The sequence below is a fragment of the Macrotis lagotis genome, chromosome 1 (genome assembly GCF_037893015.1).
Source record: "Macrotis lagotis isolate mMagLag1 chromosome 1, bilby.v1.9.chrom.fasta, whole genome shotgun sequence".
NCBI lineage: Eukaryota > Metazoa > Chordata > Mammalia > Peramelemorphia > Peramelidae > Macrotis > Macrotis lagotis.
This window is the reverse complement of record NC_133658.1, coordinates 743,749,261-743,769,156: the sequence shown is the minus strand read 5'-3', so window position 1 is coordinate 743,769,156 and position 19,896 is coordinate 743,749,261. Positions and strand designations below refer to the sequence as shown.

At 36.0% G+C, this 19,896-nt stretch overlaps 1 long non-coding RNA gene and 1 pseudogene across 1 annotated transcript in view; both read right to left on the bottom strand.

Moving 5' to 3' along the window:
* Nucleotides 1-18,984, bottom strand: part of LOC141487721 (uncharacterized) — a 43,559-nt gene extending 24,575 nt beyond the window's left edge. Inside the window, exon 1 of the long non-coding RNA XR_012468497.1 lies at nucleotides 18,847-18,984. This is a non-coding gene — a long non-coding RNA (uncharacterized LOC141487721). The remainder of the gene's footprint in view (nucleotides 1-18,846) is intronic.
* On the bottom strand, nucleotides 2,642-6,363 carry LOC141510216 (actin-related protein 2/3 complex subunit 1A-A-like; annotated as a pseudogene).
* Nucleotides 18,985-19,896: the final 912 nt, after the last annotated feature.

Sequence of the window (19,896 nt, the reverse complement as noted above, 5' to 3'; positions counted from 1 at the left end):
ACTAGCAAACTTTATTGGAAAGTATTTGCATATTATAAAGTTGATATCTCCTAGCATAGTTACCAATACTACATAGAATCACATGTTGAAATTGCCAATTTACAGACTTATTTTGCTTCCAAAACTTGTTATTTCTTGGAACACCACTCATGGGAATTGTATTAAGAATATTATTTGCATAAAGTTATTAATACTTATTTTTATTTGCAAGAATAACTCACTGTTAGCAGAAGACAAGGCCATGAACACACACTGATAGCATGGCAACAATTACAAGCAAGACTAATTAAATCGTGACTATTTCTCTCCTGTCCTCATTCCTAGAAATGTTGATCTTAACCTTTCAACTCTGCATGTCAGCATTTCCTGCTCATGCTTTTAACTGGATATCTGTGGATTTCTTCATCCAATAATGTCTCTTTGCTGATTGTTAACTTTTAATTCTCCAAAGAGAATTCTCATAATTTTCTTTGGGATTTAGAAAAACATCAATTTCCAGAGAAATTCTGGGAAGGAATCCATACTTGGAAACACTAGCACTATTTAAAAAGCTTTTAAAAATAATTTCCTACAGGCAATCAAGTCTGTTCTTCTGTTCAACTCTTGGGACTTAACTTGACCCTCCATACTCTTTACTAAGATATCTAATGTATAAGGTCTATAGGCTGTCCATTTCAAAGCATTTTATAATCTGGGTAATAGACCCTCTTCATCCATTTTTTTCTGTGTGTATGGTTTAGCCAAAATATTTTGAGTGCTTATAGATATCTTCTAGGAAGAAGGCTTTGCAATGTTCTGAGGTTTGATGTAACCAATACAATATCACCAATAAACAGGAGCATCTGGAATACTTTACTACTCACAAAGATGTATTTTCTCAAAGGCAATTTCTTTTTCCTTTGGATTCTGTACTGAATCTCTTCCATCATGGTAGATAACATATTTTCCTATTGACTCCCAGGATATTCTTACCTGTTTCTCAAGGGATTTAGTATCTGGCTTATAGTCTCCCTTTCCATCCCAATTCATGCTTTTAGACCAAAAAAATACCATACATGTATACTTGCATATAATCAATATATAACATTAATGTTAATTTGATTTTAAATATTTTCTTCTCCCAATACCTTGATCGCCTCAACTTCCATCATCTATTCTTCCTCTATGACATATAGGAATGTCTTTCTTTGAAAGACCTTTATTTTATCATTAATTGTAAGCATTACAATTCAAAGATAAAATTTTTTAAAAAATTTCTTTATCCTACCATAACCTCCTTTCATCCCATCTCTCCCTATGTTTTACCCATCTTGTGTATGCACCAATTTACAGTTATGTATGCTAATGAGCACCGATGATACACTTAGAAGACTAACATTCATCAATGCATGCAATCAAAATTGATTGACTATTCAACAATAAAAACATCAACCCCTCTAGGAAGAAACCACCTACCTGATTCCTAAAGCTCCTAGCAAATGTATCTCCTATCGGTATTCAAAACAAAGTACCCTCTCTCCCCAGCTGGAGGCTGTATGTTTCCCTTCCAAGTGGCATTCTGACAAGACTCCATCAATCAGCACTTCTCTCAATTGAACATATGATCCTTGGATTTCCATGTGTGTGAAAGCAAGAGTCTCTCCTAGGCTGGTTGATGGTTGGGGGCTTCCTGTGAATTTTTAGGATTCTGTTTAAGAATATTTACAAATTATACTTAAGTTCTGATTGGTGACTGATTGCTTAAGCTTATGCTGAAAGGATCAATCAAAGGTTTAGTTTCCTAAAATCATTAGCAAATATTTATCAGTTGTTTACCAGATTTCAAACTCATATATTATTAGTGGTTGTTTACCAAATTTGAGTCATGCTTACATTAGTAATTTGGGGGACACATCTAATTTCTAGTCAGTCAATAGTTGATTTATTTTTATCTTTTTGCTGTATTAACTTTTTCTATAGCAGACAATTTACATAAAATCCCTCTTTAATTTAATGTGGCAACTTACCATGAAAAACTACTTAAAGAAGAGCTTTGGTCAAGAATGAAAGAAAGAGTCAATCAAAAAAGACACTGCTGGGTTTTTTTTTGAACCCAATACATTCACCAATTTTATCAAAAAACAAAAACAAACATCTGCAAGGGAATATTTTCTCAGTTTTGACATGTGGTAGGGCCTTTCCTATCTTCATGCAAATTCAGGAATTGCATTCTGTCAAGTATCTGTCATGCTAGAGAATGAAAATACAGCTTCATGTGATTTGTAGTCCCCTGAATGAAGACACTAAAGTCTTGAAATCCCAAGTCATCATTGCTCTAATTAATGCCAAGGGTGCAAAATTTGTGGCAGTGTTGCTTTTCCACTTCATAAGTAGACACTTGGGTGATAATAATAATGTTTTGTTCTTCATTTTTGAAGAAGAACATGGCATCAGGGAGATGATGCCATGACAAGCACATGAATTGGATCTGAGTGAGGGGATACTGTGCTAAGTCATCTGCCTCACTTTCTCCTTCAGAATCATCTGAGTCCAGTGGCCAGACATGGATCAGCACTACTGGAGATGATCCCAGACAAGAGGCAAACAGGATTAAGTGACTTGCCCAATTATTTTGGTATAGAGTATCTAGAACACTGGCTGTCTAATCCATGTTGTAGAAGTGCTTCATGGTAGAGATGTGCTGGATGCTCTGGTTTGGAATGTCTAATTTAGAGATGAAGGTGAAGGAGTCATACTTCAACAACATTGGACAGTAGTCATGGCCAGAAGCCGCTGTATTATTCTCAGAGACAAACAACACCCTCAGGAGTGAGAAAGTTATGTTTTCAGTGGTGAAATTATCATGTTTTTGGAGGCAATGGCAACTGATTTAACCTCATGGACTCAACCTCCAAATTTTGGCATCAGATTGACCAAAAGCTATATTGGAACCCCTTGAAGCACTGGTTGGCTTTTCATCAACTTCTTTAATGTAGACAGAAAAAACTCTGCATTTGAAATTACAAAATCCAGTAGCCAGCAAAACATTGTTGGGGTGCCAATCCAAACTAAGGACAGTAAAATGAATTGACTTTTTTATGTGTTTGCTCAACCAAAAGTCATTTTGAGACTCAAAGTAGTACATGGGAATCAGTCAAGCTCTGCTACCTACAGCAAATTTATTTTCTAGAGGAGAACATTTAACAAAGGTGACTGCATGATTAATCCACAGGATCACCTGGGTTGAATTCCAGATGCCATCTTTTTGACTTCAGATATAGGCATTATACTCTGTACCACATGTTATAATTCGATCACTCTTGGGAGCCCAGTCAATACCTCTGATGTGTCCATTGTGTTCCTTCAATTCATGGTCTTTCACTCATGATGACAGGGGCAGGATGGAGTTCAGGAAGGAGCAGCTCAATCAATCACTTTTTAAATATATGTTATATGTTAGGCACTATAATAGTGTTGGTGATCCAATTATAAAAATGATACTCCCCACCCTCAAGGAATTTATAATCTAATAAAGGAAGACAGAATGCAAAAGAAAACTGAAAAGAATGCAGATGGGTGGGGGAAAAACCCCTATATGCCAAGCTATATCACCAAATGCTAATCTTATTGCAGAAACACAATTTGTGAACAAGATGGAGACAAACAAAATTCATATCCTATTGAGAAATTTCTCCCTAGTATGCTTTCTAAATCTGTTTCTTTAATCTCTTTTAGGTATTGCCCTAAGCTATTATATCTATATTAAACTCACTTTCCTCCTTTCCCAATCTCAACATTATAATTAATCTATTCAATTCTACACTGCTCTTTGCTCTGAAATTATTTGTCCCACCTTCTCCCTTAATCTCTTATTGTTTATTCCTTGCCAAATCCCAGCTATCATATTATAATCATCATCTATCTCCACTGCAGCTATCAGTTGCTGATAAACACAGTTGGAAGAAGTCACAAAACTGAACTGTTTGATAAAAATTTCTGTTATTTACTCTCTTGTTGCTTAGTTTAGCTGTTTAGTCTAGTTGTTTCATTATATCTGAATCTTAGTGACCCTGTATAGAGTTTTCTTGGCAAAGATACTGGAATGATTTGCTTTTTTTAGTAGATTGAGGCAAGTAGAGGTTACATGACTTGCTCAGGGTCACAAGTAGTGAGAAGCTGAGACTAGATTCGAACTCAGGTCTTCCTGACTCCAGGAGCAACCCTCTATTCACTTAACTGCTAGCTGCCTCCTATCTAATTTTGGCTGAGTCCTTATATCCCTATTTGATTCTTTTTTGCATTTCCCATCCTCCTGATCTCCACTTACTGCCTACTAAATATTATGTTTTCTAGTTTCCTCAAGTTGAAAACAAAATTCATTACATTTTCTTCCAAGCACATCCCCCTTCCAAATTTCCTTAGTTTATTGAGGACACCACTATCCTTCCAGTCAACAATATGTACAACATTAAAATTTCCCTTGACTTCATACTCTCCCTTCTCTTATAGAGACAATCAATCAGTGATCAAATTTTGCTATTTATACCTCCACAATATATCTCTAACCCATTCCCTTATCTCTACTCATATGGACATCAGCGTATTTAAGGTTCTCATCACCTCTACCTTAGAATTTACTAATTAGTCTCCTTCCTCCTTCTCTAAACTATTCCTCACATAACCAACAAAGTGAGTTTCTTAAAATTCAAGTCTATCCATTATTCCTTATTCAAAAAACCCCAAAGCCTCAATATATAAAGGTGGAACAGCAGAGAGAATGTTAAGCCTGAAGTCAGGAAGATGAGCTTAAATTTGATCTCATATATCTACTAGCTATGTGACTGTTGCCAAGATGCCTAACTTTTTTCTGCCTCAGTTTCCTCAATTGTAAAATAGCAATGATACTACCTACTTTGCAAGGTTACTGTGAGGATGGAAAGAAGTATTTGTAAAGCTCTTAGCATAGTGCTTAGCACATAGTAGTCACATAATAAATTTTTTTCTTCCTTTCTTACTTCCCTTTATATAATCCAAGCTGACTTTTTTAGTTTTTCAAACATGGCACATCTATCATATATTTCAGGGCCTTTTTGTTGTCTGAGCTTCATGCATGAAATGTGTGCCCATTTCACCTCCACCTCTTAGAATTCTTTGTTTTCTTCAAAACTTCACTCAAGGTATACCCTCTAAATAAATCCTTTCCTGATTCTTCCCCCCTTTCTTTTTTTCTCTGCTCTCTCTCTGTCTCTCTCCCCCTCTTCCTCACTTTCTCCCACTCACTCTTTCTCCCTCTTTCTTTCTCTTTCCCCCTTTCTCTTTTTACCTCTCTCTCTCATTTTCTTCCTCTTTTTCTCCTTCCTTCCTTCCTTCCTTCCTTCCTTCCTTCCTTCCTTCCTTCCTTCCTTCCTTCCTTCCTTCTTTCCTTCCTTACTTCCTTTCTTTCTTTCTTTCTTTCTTTCTTTCTTTCTTTCTTTCTTTCTTTCTTTCTTTCTTTCTTTCTTTCTTTCTTTCTCTCTTCTCTTCCTCTCTCCTTCCCTCTCTCTCCCTCCCTCCCTCCCTTCCCTCCCCTGTCTGACTCTCTTTCTCTATATCTCTCCTCTCCCTCTTTGTCTGTCTGTCTCTCTTGATATGGATGTAGCTATATATAGGTATTTTTATATCCATATTGTATTACCTAGTTGAATATAAGGTCTTTGAGAGAATGGACTGTTTATTTTTATCTTTGTATAGCTAGCACCTGGCATAGTGCCAGAGACATAGTATTTACCTAATCAATACTTAAGTATTGATGGATTGTGCCCTACTAATACCCTCATCAAGAATGCCCTAAATTTCTATCCCAACTCCCAACTTTTGTAACAAAGAATAAAAAAGACAAAAAAATCAGTTCAGCAAAGTTAACATGTTAACTAAGATTGTTCCATAGTCATATTCCTCTATCTATAACAATAGCAAGAATTTATTTAGTGTTTTAAATTTTGCAAAGTACTTTATTCATATTATCTCACTGGATCCTCACAAAGAGAAATATGAGTTAAGTACTATTGTTATCGGTAGTTTATATATAAAGAAAGTGAGGCAGATAGAGGTTAATAAGTTCTACTAGTCACACAGCTAGTAAGAATCTGAGTTCAGATTTGAAAGCAGGTATTCCTTGACTTCAGATTCATCTCTCTACCCACTGCACTAACTCATTCTCTCAATTCTTTACCCCCAGCAACTCCTGTGTACCTAAATTACAAAGAAGAGAGGACAACAAATATTCAGTAGGCATCAGGTATTGTAAGACACGAAGACAAAAGTGACACAAGTCACAAGCCTTGAAGGATCTTACATCATTGTATTCTTCTCACATTTGGATATTCTCTGATTGATGCCATCCATGTAGGACCTTTAGATTAAATGAAACACCATATATTAAATTCTAGTCTATTGGTGGGCTTTGGAGGGATCAGGATTCTTTTTCTCAATTTTGCCCTGAAATATTTGGGGACTCTTTATTTTTTCTACCCTGTCCCGTGGGACAGGGATTGAACCTGTGATTTCATAGAGATAGATCTAGATCTAGTCACTCTCTTAAGCTTTAGTCTTATATTACTAAGCATTCAATGGACATTTCAACATGGATGTTTCAAAGATATCTCAAAATGAACATGCCCAAATTGAATTTATCATCTTTCTTCCTAAATCTTCTCATCTCCCACACTTTTGTTGCAGTCAGGTTTGGGACCTTCTCTGGTCTATTTGTATCTTCAAAACACCTCTCACATGGACTTGCTCATTCCATCAGTGCAACAATAAGGGACAATTTGTGGCTGTCTGTGATGGAGAATACCATCTGTATCCAGACAAAAAACTGGAGTTTGGACTTCCGGCCAAGATGGCGGAGAGAAGACAGGCACAGTTCTAAAGTCTCCTGATCTCTTCCCCATCTATCACATGAAACGAACCTCTTAAAAGAAATATGACCCACAAAACCCAGAAAGAAAAAAGCCAGGTGAAAGAACATCGACCTCAGGATTTGTCTCCCACAGCAGCTTTGGCGGAATTCGGCATCTGAGTCTGGGCTCAGAGGGAGGATCAGCCCTGGATCAGCCAGATTAACAGCTGAATTGGAACCGGCAGTCTGAGGGCCAGAGAGCCAGACCTGCTGGATCAGTGGTGGGGCTGGACTAAAAGAGCTTGGGTCCAGGGGGAAGCAGAGGCGCTGGTGTTGGTGCTGTCCCCCTGGAGCTTGGGGACCAGGCTGGGGGGAGAGTTCTGGTGCAGGAGAGCTGCGGACACCATCCCTAGGCTCCTTGGGTCTGAGAAACTCTGAGTCCACACTGCCATTGCACAGAGGCCTCTTCCCAAACAAACAAATGCAAACTACTTCTGCCTCAGGCCCAGGTGTGTGAGCAGAAGAACCAGCCCAGCTGAAGAATGACCTCAGGCCAGGGCAAAGCCCACCATTGATTGAAGGCAAAAGAATTCAATAGCTCAAACTCCTCCCTTCAGGCAAAGGGAGAAGGCCTCTCAACCAAGGTCACAGACACTCCAGAGAGGACAACCAGCACCTCCTACTGGCCAGCCAGAGAACCTGCACTCAGTGAGTAAAGACTTTAGTGATCCCAAGCCCAGGTGAACCAGCTCCCCACCAACTCAAGGTCTTAGCATAATGAAGAAGGGTCAGCAAAAAGGTGGATCCATAGAAAAATTCCTGGAAGGGAAAGACCCCAACTCAGAGAGACCTGGAACCTCTGAGGAGAATACAATCTGGTCTCCAGCACAGAAAGTCTTCCTTGAAGAAAGAAGGAAGGAGCTTAAAAATTTGGGAGAGACAATTAATACCTTGCAACAAGAAAAAAAAACCTTAGAAAGTACAATTGGACAAACACAAAAGGAGAATAAATCTCTCAGATCATCAATTAGACAATTACAAAATGAGAATAATTCTCTCAGATCCTCAAATGAGCAAATGCAAAAAGAAATTAATTCTCTCAAAACCTCAATTGGTCAAATGGAAAGCTCTTTCAAAAGTAGAATTGACCAATTGGAAAAAGAGTTGTAAAAGGTTAATGAAGAAAACTCCTTCCCCCCCAAAATAATGGAGTCTACAGAAACTAATGACTCCATGATACAGCAAGAGTCAGTTAAACAAATTCAAAAAATAGAAAAAATAGAAGCAAATGTAAAATACCTCATCAACAAAACCACTGACCTTGAGAATAGATCAAGGAGGGGCAACCTGAAAATTATAAGACTTCCTGAAAACATTGAAGAGAAAAAAAGCCTGGACTTAATATTACAGGATCTAGTGATAGAAAACTGCCCTGATATCATGGAATCGGAGGGCAAAGTAGTTATTGAAAGAGTACATCAATCTCCACCAGAAAAAGATCCTAAAATGAAAACACCAAGGAATGTTGTGGCCAAACTCCAGAACTATCAGATAAAAGAGAAAATCCTGCAAGTAGCCAGAAAGAAACAATTTAAATATCAAGGAGCCACAGTAAGGATCACGCAGGACCTGCCTGCATCAACTTTAAGGAAATGAAGGGCCTGGAACGAGATATTTCGAAGAGCACAGGAGCTTGGAATGCAGCCAAGAATGTACTTTCCTGCAAAGCTGAGCCTTTTCTTCCAGGGAAAAAGATGGACATTTAATGAAATGGAAGAATTCCAAAATTTGTGATGAAAAGACCAGAGCTAAACAGAAAATTTGGACAACAAACAGGAGGTTCAAGAGACACATGAAAAGGTAAAAAAAAAGGGGGGGGCAGTAAAAGGAAAAAAAAACTGCTATCCAGTAAGTTGAAACTGGCTATATCCCAGCATGGGGGAAAAAGATTCTCATAAACCTTGAGAAATGTAACTCTAACAGAGAGAATACACCTAGCCAGAAATGATGGGCATTCATGACCTATCCATGAGACTACGATCTAATGGGATGTAACTGGCTTTAACCCCACTGGGGAGAAAGACTCTAATAACTCTCAGGAATTTTGACTCTATTCAATAGAATATACAGAACTAGAAGGGACAGGCACTTATAATTTTCTATGACTTAGATAGAATGATCTAAAAAAAACACTACCTCCCTGAAAAGGGGGACAGGAAAGAGACGGGAGGAGGGAGGGGATTGAATGGGGTAAATCTCATTACACTAAGAGGTACAGAAAACCTATGGTACTAGTGGAGAAGAAGGGAGCAGAGGAGAAACACCTGAATCTTCTTCTCATCAGACTTGGCTTAAAGTCAACCTACACATACTCAGCTAACTTATAAAACATCTAACCTTTCAAGTATCAAAAAGGGCAAAAAGGGGAGGGGAGGATGGAGAAAGGGAAGGGGAGTGGGGGAAATAAGGGGAAATAACAAAAGGAAGGGAAGATTAAAGGGAAAAAGGGAAAGGGAAAGGGAAAAGAAAGGGGAGGGTGTGTTATAGGAGGGCAAACACACTGAAGGGGGGTGGTTTTCAGAAACAAAAGACTGGGGAATATGGATAAAAGGGGGAAAAATACAAACAGAGGGAAGATAGCACAGAGGGCAATAATGAATTAGTAATCATAACCTTGAATGTGAATGGGATGAACTCTTCCTTAAAACATAAGCAAATAGCAGAGTGGATTAAAAACCAGAATCCTACAAAATGCTGCTTACAAGAAACTCATTTGATGCAGAGAGATACATATAGAGTAAAGGTAAAAGGTTGGAGCAAAATATTTTTTGCTTCAACTGAAGTAAAAAAAGCAGGGGTAGCAATCCTTATCTCAGACAAAGCAGCAGCAAAAATAGATAGCATTAAAAGAGATAAAGAAGGAAACTTTATCCTCCTAAAAGGTACCATAGACAATAAAGTCATTTCAATATTGAATATATATGTACCCAGTAGGACAGCACTCAAATTCTTAGAGGAGAAGCTGAAAGAACTACAGGAAGACATAGACAGCAAAACTCTACCAGTGGAAGACCTCAACCTCCCACTATCAGATCTAGATAAATTGAATCATAAAACAAACAAGAAAGAAATTAGAGAGGTAAACAGATTGTTAGAAACATTATATATGGTAGACTTATGGAGGAAATTGAATGGGGATAGAAAGGAATATACCTTTTTTTCTCTGTAGTACATGGAACTTATACAAAAGTTGACCATGTACTAAGACATAAAAACCTAATGATCAACTACAGAAAGGCAGAAATAGTGAATACATCTTTCTCAGATCACAATGCGATAAAAGTCACATGCAATACTGGGCCAAGGAGATATAGACCCAGAACAAATTGGAAACTGAATAACCTCATTTAAAAAAATGAGTGGACCAAAAAACAAATTATAGAAAGAATTAATCATTTTATCCTAGATAATGATAATAATGAAACAACATACCAAAACCTATGGGATTCATTCAAAGCGACTCTCAGGGGATATATTATAGCTCTAAATGCTTATATGAATAAATAGGAGAAAGATGAAATCAATGAACTAAACATGCAACTAAAAAAATTAGAGAAAGAACAAATCAAAAATCCCCAATCAAATACCAAATTCGAAATTCTAAAAATTAAAGGAGAAATTAATAAAATTGAAAGCAAAAAAACTATTGAATTAATTAGTAAACCCAAAAGTTGGTATTATGAAAAAAACAATAAAATTGATAAACCTCTGGTCAATTTGATTAAAAAAAGAAGAAAACCAAATTGCTAGTATCATAAATGAAAAAGGTGAACTCACCACCAATGAAGAGGAAATTAAAGTAATAATTCAAAATTATTTTGCCCAACTCTATGTGAATAAATTTGATAATCTAAGTGAAATGGATGAATATTTACAAAAATATAAGTTGCCCAGGTTAAATGAAGAAGAGATTAAATACCTAAACAACCCTATCTCAGAAAAAGAAATTCAACAAGCCATTACTGAACTCCCTAAAAAAAAAATCTCCAGGGCCTGATGGATTCACAAGTGAATTCTACCAAACATTTAAGGAACAATTGGTTCCACTCCTATATAAACTCTTTGGAAAAATAGGGAAAGATGCAACTCTGCCTAATTCTTTCTATGAAACCAATATGGTACTTTTGCCTAAACCAGGAAGAGTTAAAACAGAGAAAGAAAATTATAGACCTATTTCCCTGATGAATATACATGCAAAAATCCTAAATAAAATCTTAGCAAAATGATTACAACAAGTCATAACTAGGATAATACATTATAATCAAGTAGGATTTATTCCATGAATGCAGGGTTGGTTCAATATTAGGAAAACTGTTAGTATACTCAATTATATCAACAACAAACCTATCAGAAATCATATGATCATATCAATAGATGCTGAAAAAGCTTTTGACAAAATACAGCATCCATTCCTATTAAAAACACTAGAGAGTGTAGGAATAAATGGACTGTTCCTTAAAATAATTAGTAGTATCTATCTTAAACCATCAACAAGCATTATATTTAATGGGGAGAGGCTAGAGGCATTCCCAATAAGATCAGGGGTTAAACAAGGGTGCCCATTATCACCACTACTATTCAATATTGTATTAGAAATGTAAACATCAGCAATTAGAGAAGAAAAAGAAATTGAAGGAATTAGAATTGGGAAGGAAGAGACAAAACTCTCACTCTTTGCAGATGACATGATAGTATACCTAGATAATCCCAAGAAATCATCTAAAAAACTACTGGAAACAATTAGCAATCTTACCAAAGTTGCAGGTTATAAAATAAACCCTCATAAATCCTCAACTTTTCTATATATGTCTAGCAAGAAACAGCAGGAAGAGCTAGAAAGAGAAATCCCATTCAAAGTAACCTCAGACAATGTAAAATATTTGGGAGTCTATTTGCCAAGACAGACTCAGAATCTTTTTGAAAACAATTATAAAACACTTCTCACACAAATTAAATTAGATTTAAAGAACTGGGCAAATATCAACTGCTCATGGATAGTTAGAGCTAATATGATTAAAATGACAATTCTACCAAAACTAAACTGTTTAGTACCCTACCAATCAAAATTCCAAAAAAATTACTTTAATGAGTTAGAAAAAATTGTAAGTATATTCATATGGAGAAATAAAAAGTCAAGAATTGCGAGGAGCTTAATGAAAAAAAGTGCAAAAGAAGGTGGCTTAGCACTACCCGATCTAAAATTATATTATAAAGCAGCAGTCACCAAAACTGTTTGGTATTGGCTAAGAAATAGAGTGGTGGACCAGTGGAATAGACTAGGTGTAAAAGCAGGAGATGACTATAGTAATCTGCTGTTTGATAAACCAAAGAGTCTGGCCATTGGGATAAAAACTCCTCTTTGATAAAAATTGCTGGGAAAATTGGAAGTTAGTATGGAAGAAACTTAGATTAGACCAACACTTCACACCCTTTACCAAGATAAGTTCCAAATGGTTACAGGACATAGACATAAAAAACAATACTATAAGCAAATTAGAAGATCAAGGACTTGTCTACCTGTCAGATCTATGGAAAGGGGAACAGTTTATGACTAAGGAAGAATTGGAGAACATCACCAAAAACCAATTAGATGATTTTAATTACATTAAATTAAAAAGCTTTTGCACAGATAAAACCAATGTAACCAAGATCAAAAGAAATGTAGTAAATTGGGAAACGATCTTTACAACTAATAATTCTGACAAAGGACTCATTTCTAAAATATACAGAGAACTGAGTCATATTTTTAAAACAAAAAGCCATTCCCCAATTGACAAATGGTCAAAGGATATGCAAAGGCAATTTACAGATGAGGAGATGAAAGTAATCCATAGCCATATGAACAAATACTCTAAATCATTAATTATTAGAGAAATGCAAATTAAAGCTTCTCTGAGGTACCACCTCACACCTCTCAGATTGGTCAGTATGACCAGGAAGGATAATGATCATTGTTGGAAGGGTTTTGGGAAATCTGGGACACTATTACACTGTTGATGGAGCTGTGAACTCATCCAACCCTTCTGGAGAGCTATTTGGAACTATGCCCAAAGGGCAACAAAAATGTGCATACCCTTTGACCCAGCAATACCACTACTGGGTCTATACCCTGAAGAGATGAGGAAAAAGGGTAAAAACATTACTTGTACAAAAATATTTATAGCAGCCCAGTTTGTGGTGGCAAAGAATTGGAAATCCAGTAAATATCCTTCAATTGGGGAATGGCTTAGCAAACTGTGGTATATGTATGTCATGGAACACTATTGTTCTATTAGAAACCAGGAGGGACAGGATTTCAGGGCAGAATGGAGGAATTTGCATGAACTGATGCTGAGTGAGATGAGCAGAAACAGAAAAACACTGTACACCCTAACAGCAACATGGGAGTGATGTTCAACCTTGAAGGACTCACTCATTCCATCAGTGCAACAATCAGGAACAATTTTGGGCTGTCTGCAAAGGAGAGTACCATCTGTATCCAGATAAGGAGCTGTGGAGTTTGAACAAAGTGCAAGGACTATTCCCTTTAATTTAGGAAAAAAAACAGTTAGCTTATTGTCTGATCTTGTTACCTCTTGGACTTCTCTTCTCTTTAAAGATATGATTTCACTCTCATCACACCCAATTTGGATCAAGGTACAACATGGAAACAAAGTAAAGACTGACAGAGTGCTTTCTGGTGTGGGGGGGAAGCAAGATTGGGGGAAAATTGTAAAACTCAAATAATATCTTTAATAAAAATAAATTTAAAAAACAAAAAAAACAAAGAAAGAAAAAAACTGGAGTTTGAACAAAGACCAAGGACTGTTATCTTTAATTTAGGCAAAAAACTGATATCAAAACATACCTCTCACATACAACTTCTCCTCATTTATGTAGCTAATTCAGACCCTCTTCACCACGTGACTAGATTTTTTTATTTTAAATTTTATTTATTTTATTTTAAATTTATGAAATAAAACATTTTCATAACATAGAATAAAAAAGATGATTGTACATAGAACTTTGAATCCATTATGTACAATTTGCTATTTCTTTCAAATACATAATAAAGTTATCACGTGGATTTCTTTTCCCCCCCTTTTATTTCTCTCCTCCCTTCCCCTTATCCCCACTCCTACCCTTGAGATGGCTACCATTAGACCCAGATAGATAGGTGTGTGTCTGTCTGTGTGTGTGTGTGTGTGTTTCTCTCTATATTTCTTTTTATCACTTCTTTCTTTGGATGAAGATAGCATCTTACTTCATATGTTCTTGATATTTAGTTGGGGTATTTATAATAATTAAAATGACTTCATCATTTAAAGTTGTTCTTAACACAATATTGCTGTTATGCAAGGAGTATACAATGCTCTCTGTGTTCTGTTCATTTTGCTCTTCATTATTTTGTACAAGTCTATTCATATTTTTCTAAAATCAACACATTCATTATTTCTTGTAGCACAGTAGTATACCATCACAATCAAATATTACAACTTGTTCAGCCATTTCTCCAGTTGATGAGTTATTTCAACATTTCAATCCATCCTACACATTACTATCCAAGTCACTGTAGATTTGCTCATGTCACTCATCTACTCAACCACTCTAGTGGTTGGCTCTAGGTTAAAATATGACCTCTATTTACCTTTTAAAATCCTATATAGAACCTGACTCTAACCCATCTTTTCAGCTCCATTGGACATCACTTTCTATCCTACATACTGTGGTTAAGGTAATTAAATGGTAAAGGGAGTGACTGGAAGTCAGGAAGATCTGATTTCAAAATCTGACTCAGTTACTAACTCTATAACTTCTCTCAATTCCAGTTTCTTCATCTGCAAATTTGGAATAATAATAGTAATTACTTTCCAGGGTTTTTGTGTAGTTCAAATGGATGAATATATGTAAAGCACTCTGCAAATGTTAAAGTGCTTTATAAATATTGGCTATTATTATTCACTCAGACTAACTTCTCTTTGTCCTTCACATACAATATTCTATCTCTATTTCTTTGCTTTTGTACTGTCGCCCATGTCTAGAATGCAATCCCTCCTTACTTCATAGAGTCCTTCTCTTTCTTTGGTCCTTAGCTCAAGTACCATCATCTTCTGTGTATTCTAGTATTCTGTGTATTCTTATTTTTCTAGTATGATTAGTTTTTCTCACTAAACTCTGAATTTGCAATTGTAAGAACCCTGTTTCCCTTGAAAAAAATGTTCCCCTCAAAGACTTCTTGCATTGAATTGAATTATTTGCTAACAAGTGTTTACAACTTACAAAGTTTTAAGATATAAAAGTGATATGTTATATGCAGTTGTTGGTACTGAAAAGAAAATGATGCTAAGAAACATGGATTTATTAGGAGTCACTTTGAAATTAAAGGGAGAGGGGATAGAAGCATAAAAAGAGTCATAGGATTTAGAACTGGGAGAGACCTTAGAGATTATCTAACCAAATCTTCTCATTTTACATGTAAAGTTCCTGAAATATATAAAATTTAAATAACATGTTTAAGGTCAAACAATTATAGGTAAAAGGGAGGGGATTCAAACCCAGGTCTTTGGACTCCAAATCTATTAATGTTTCTATTATATTGAGTTGACTTAGCTTAGCATAGAAAGAGATTAAGAAAAAGAAAATAAAGAAAAAGAAAAATATTAAAAGAGAGGTTAAAATAAATGATGATAGTATAGTGGATGAGAATTTGGGTGGAGAAAGTAAAGCAAAAAGGAGGAATTTACTGGGCAACAGGGGTTCAGTAAGCATAAGGAAACCAGTGAGGAGATGGGATGATTGATGTAGATCCTCAAGCTACATGGGGCAGCCAGACAATGATTACATTAACTGAGCAGAGGTGAGACATCTAGAAAGGGCATAGAAGTGGGGAACAGCTGCTAAGACAATTTGTCCAGGCATATGGGTAGTAGTGGTGGTGCTGGTGGTGTCCTGAATTAAAGATGCTTGATATATACTGTACAAAATTCTGAGAAGCTATTAAAATGAAGTTAGTATAACTGTGAGTGGAAGTTTTGATAGACAACTGAGGACTAGACCTAGGACCCATAGAGAAAGGATCTGCTTGTTTCTGCAGGGACTGAGGAAATTAGAAGGAACAGCTCTAGTCTTCTTATTGTCATAAGGGTGCCTTGGTATGTTCTAGGAAGGACCCCTCATTCATCGAATGTAGGGTTTCTTATTCATTTTTCTTAGGTAGTTTAGTAAGTCTTTGGAAATATTTTTAAATAATTGAATGAAATGCTAAATTACAGTGAGAGGTTAGTGAAAATAAAGATGTAATTTTTTCTTCCCATTCAAGTTCATAGATCATTGAAATCTACTCATAGCTCCCCACCCCCATCCTTGGCAGTCTATGGACTCCAGTTAATGACCTTTATCTATTGTGTCCTGCAAACATAAGAAATTCCATAGAAAAGGTCAAATTTTTTTTTGAACTTGCTCTGTCCGGGGGCCTTATTGCCCATTAATTCTAAATTGTATACTAATACATTAATACTAAATATTAATACTAACACATTAATACTAAATGGTATTAATACTAAATATGAAATTGACAATGAAGTTCATGATTTGTGCATGATCCATACCCTTGACCTTTAAATGGAAGCTATACATATGAATTTCAGGGGCTGGTATTCTGGAATGAAAGAGATGGAAGAGAGACCTATTGGAAAAAAAAAACAAGCAAACAAACAGATGATTTCTTGAAGGAAGATCTGTACTACCATGAAACTCCAAGGACAGCAAAAGATGCAGACAGTGGTAAAGCTAGGAACATCAGTAGGCAGCACTGGAATGGTATCACTAAAGGGATAGAGGAGTTCATATTCTGAGAAAAGGATCTGGTTCAAGCACTTCAGAACCCAGAAAGAACAATAAAGTATAAAACTATCAAAGAAGAAGAATTAGAAGGATAAGAAGGAAGAAAAGGAAGAGGAGTGGGAGGAGTAGAAAGAAGAAAAAGAAGAAGAAAAGAAAGAAGAAGGCAGAAAAGAAGAAGAAAAGAAGAAAGAAGAAAAGAAGGAAAAGAAGAGAGATGGAAGAATAGAAAAAAAGAAGAAAGAAAAGAAGAAGAAAGAAGGAACAGTAACAACAGACCTTGTTTTTCATTAGTTGAGTTATAGGCACTGCACTGACTCAACCAGTGGGGAAAAGTTGATTTTCTAGAAACCTGGATATTTAACTTTTTATTATGGTATATAGAATGGTGCTAAAATTTTGTAGTACATATATAAATTTCTGAGAAAGGTAGAACTCAACACAGGAGAAGATTACTTGACTCTCTTAACTCGAGTGCTTCCTACTTAATAGGATGCCCTATCTAGGGATAGTACTATAAATTAGTTGGTCTATATAGTTTCCTGGGAAATGAAAGCCCACCAAAGGCAAAGAGGACTATGTACCTCTCCAGCAACTCTTAAGTTCTCTTTTTATTGTCAGAGGGCCCTGCTTAGGATGGCTTAATAAATCTAGACATCCCTGGAGAAAACAGAGAAGGTGGTTGGGATATATGAAATTTTCATAGGCTCAGGCATTTCAGTCTTGATATTTATTCTGTTGGATTGAGAAACCTGTCCTTATTCATTTGAACACTTGTCTCAGAGCTGAGGGTTTTTTTTCCTTTAATGGAGATCTAAAAAAGTAACCAAATTTTGATATTCTTTGAGGACATCCTAGAAGGGGACCATATGGGACAATTTTGATGCTTTTTCTACCTCCCAAAACAGCTCATTTCATTTTGGGATTTTTAAAACTGTTTGAAAGTTTTCCTCCTTATAGAATAAGCTCCATGAAGACAGATATTGTTTTATTTTTACCTTTGTATCCTTCTCACCTAACACAATGTCTGTCACATGGTAAGTGTTTAATATCTATCTATATCTATATAGATATAGATAAATAATATGACTTAGTATAATAAGCTTAAATCTGTCTCTTTTTACTTTCTATGAGTTACTCCTATATTTACTCTCTGGGGGAAAAGTAGAGTCTATTCCAGTTTCCATTTATAATAAAATGCTTAATGATAGCTATTGTATCTTCCTGAATTAATGTCTTCTCTAAACCCTAGTTCCTTCTACTGAGTCTTATATAAGATGATCTTGTAGAACTTTATGATCCTGATAACCCTTCTTTGCATGCTTTCCAGTTTATCAATGTCCTGCTTAAAGTGTAGTGTCCAAAACTGAAAACAGTATCCTAGATGTTGTCTGACTAGGATAGATTATGTGTGAATGACCAAAGTCATAGTCCTCTCTTAAAATTTCCTAAGACAATAGTCACTTTCTTAGCTACCATACCACACTATTAACTATTACTGAGCTTGCAGTTCACTGAATTTCTAGAACCTTGTCAGACAAATTGATTTCTAGACATGCAGTCCCAATTATGAACTTTTGAAGTTGACTTTTTGAACCCATTTGTAAAACATTTCCATTGATTTCTATCACATTTCATCATATTAGATTGAGTTCAGTGTATTAGCCTGTCGAGATTTTTTAGGATATTGACTTCAGTCAATATTAATCAGTATTCTAGTGTGATAGCTATTATTCCCAGATTTATATCACTTGCAAATATGATAAGCATACATTCTATTAGTGCACACAGTCATTGATAAAATGTTATGCAGCATAGTACTAAGCCCAGATCTCCAGGATACTTCACTAGTGATTCTGCAATTTGGCATCAAAACCAAAACTATTCTTTGAAACTAATCATTTCAGTTGTTGAGCTGTGTCACATCAGGTTTGGGGTATTTTTGGCTTACTTTTACCAGTCAGCTAGAGGACATATTAGTACCAAATAAAAGACACTTAATAAAATGCCTATGTGGAATACATTCTGACACAAGTTAACATAAAACTAGGATTAAAGGTCCATAAGAAGAGAACATTTGGCCAGAAAACATGAGTAAAAATACATACTATAATATGATGATGAGGAGGAGGAGGAAGAGGATGCTGATGTCTGTCCTTCATTCTGAAGAAGAGCATGACATTTGGGAGGTGATGCCATGACATGCATGTAAACTGGATTTTAGGGAGGGGTTTCTATGCCTTGCCACTTTCTCTTCCAGAGCCGTCTGGGTCCAGATATGAATCAGGGCAACTGGAGATGGACCTGAATATGAGACAATCAGGATTGTGACTTGCCTAAGGTCACAAAGCTAGTAAGTGTCAAATACCTGAGGCTGAATTTGAATTCAAATCCTCCTGAATTCAGGGCTGGTGCTCTATCCACTGTACCACATGGCCAAGGAGTAAGAATTTTAAAAAAGGCTATTTATACCTTTTCCATTATAGAATTGTTGATATTCAGACTTTCTGCTGGCTTTTTATTCTCTATTCTCCTCTGGGCATCTCTGAGTATCACTTCTCTGCCACCACTGAATTGGAGAGGTCTGATTAGTTTTAAAGTTTTTCTTAGTGGTTTTATGAACACCAATTGCTTTCTGCTATCGCCCACTGGACTTCAGGATCTCAAGGACATCTAACCCTCTCTAGTACTGAGATTCAGGGGTTAAAAAAACTTGGCAAGAACAAATTAATGCTCTCTTAGAACACATGAGGCCAGGAGACACCATGCCCAGATAAACCACCAACAAAAATCAGTGTTCTAGTATACATTCTTGTTTTGTGTTATACCTCCCAAAGACACATACACACACACATGCACACACACACACACACATATACACATACATGTGTATATGTGTTTATCTCTATCTCTGTGTATGTGTATATACATATATGTATTTATATTTAGTATGTACTAGCATTTATGTATTTAGTATATATATATACATATGTATTTATGTATTTAGTATATCTACTAGCAACAAAAATTTCTGGCCTTCTTACACTCCTAATAGTACTATTGTTTAGTCTACATCTCTCCCATTTTTCTACTATAATATCATGGGAAACATTGTACAATTAGGGTAGGTTTTCTTGAGTCTCCTTTTCTATCTTCTC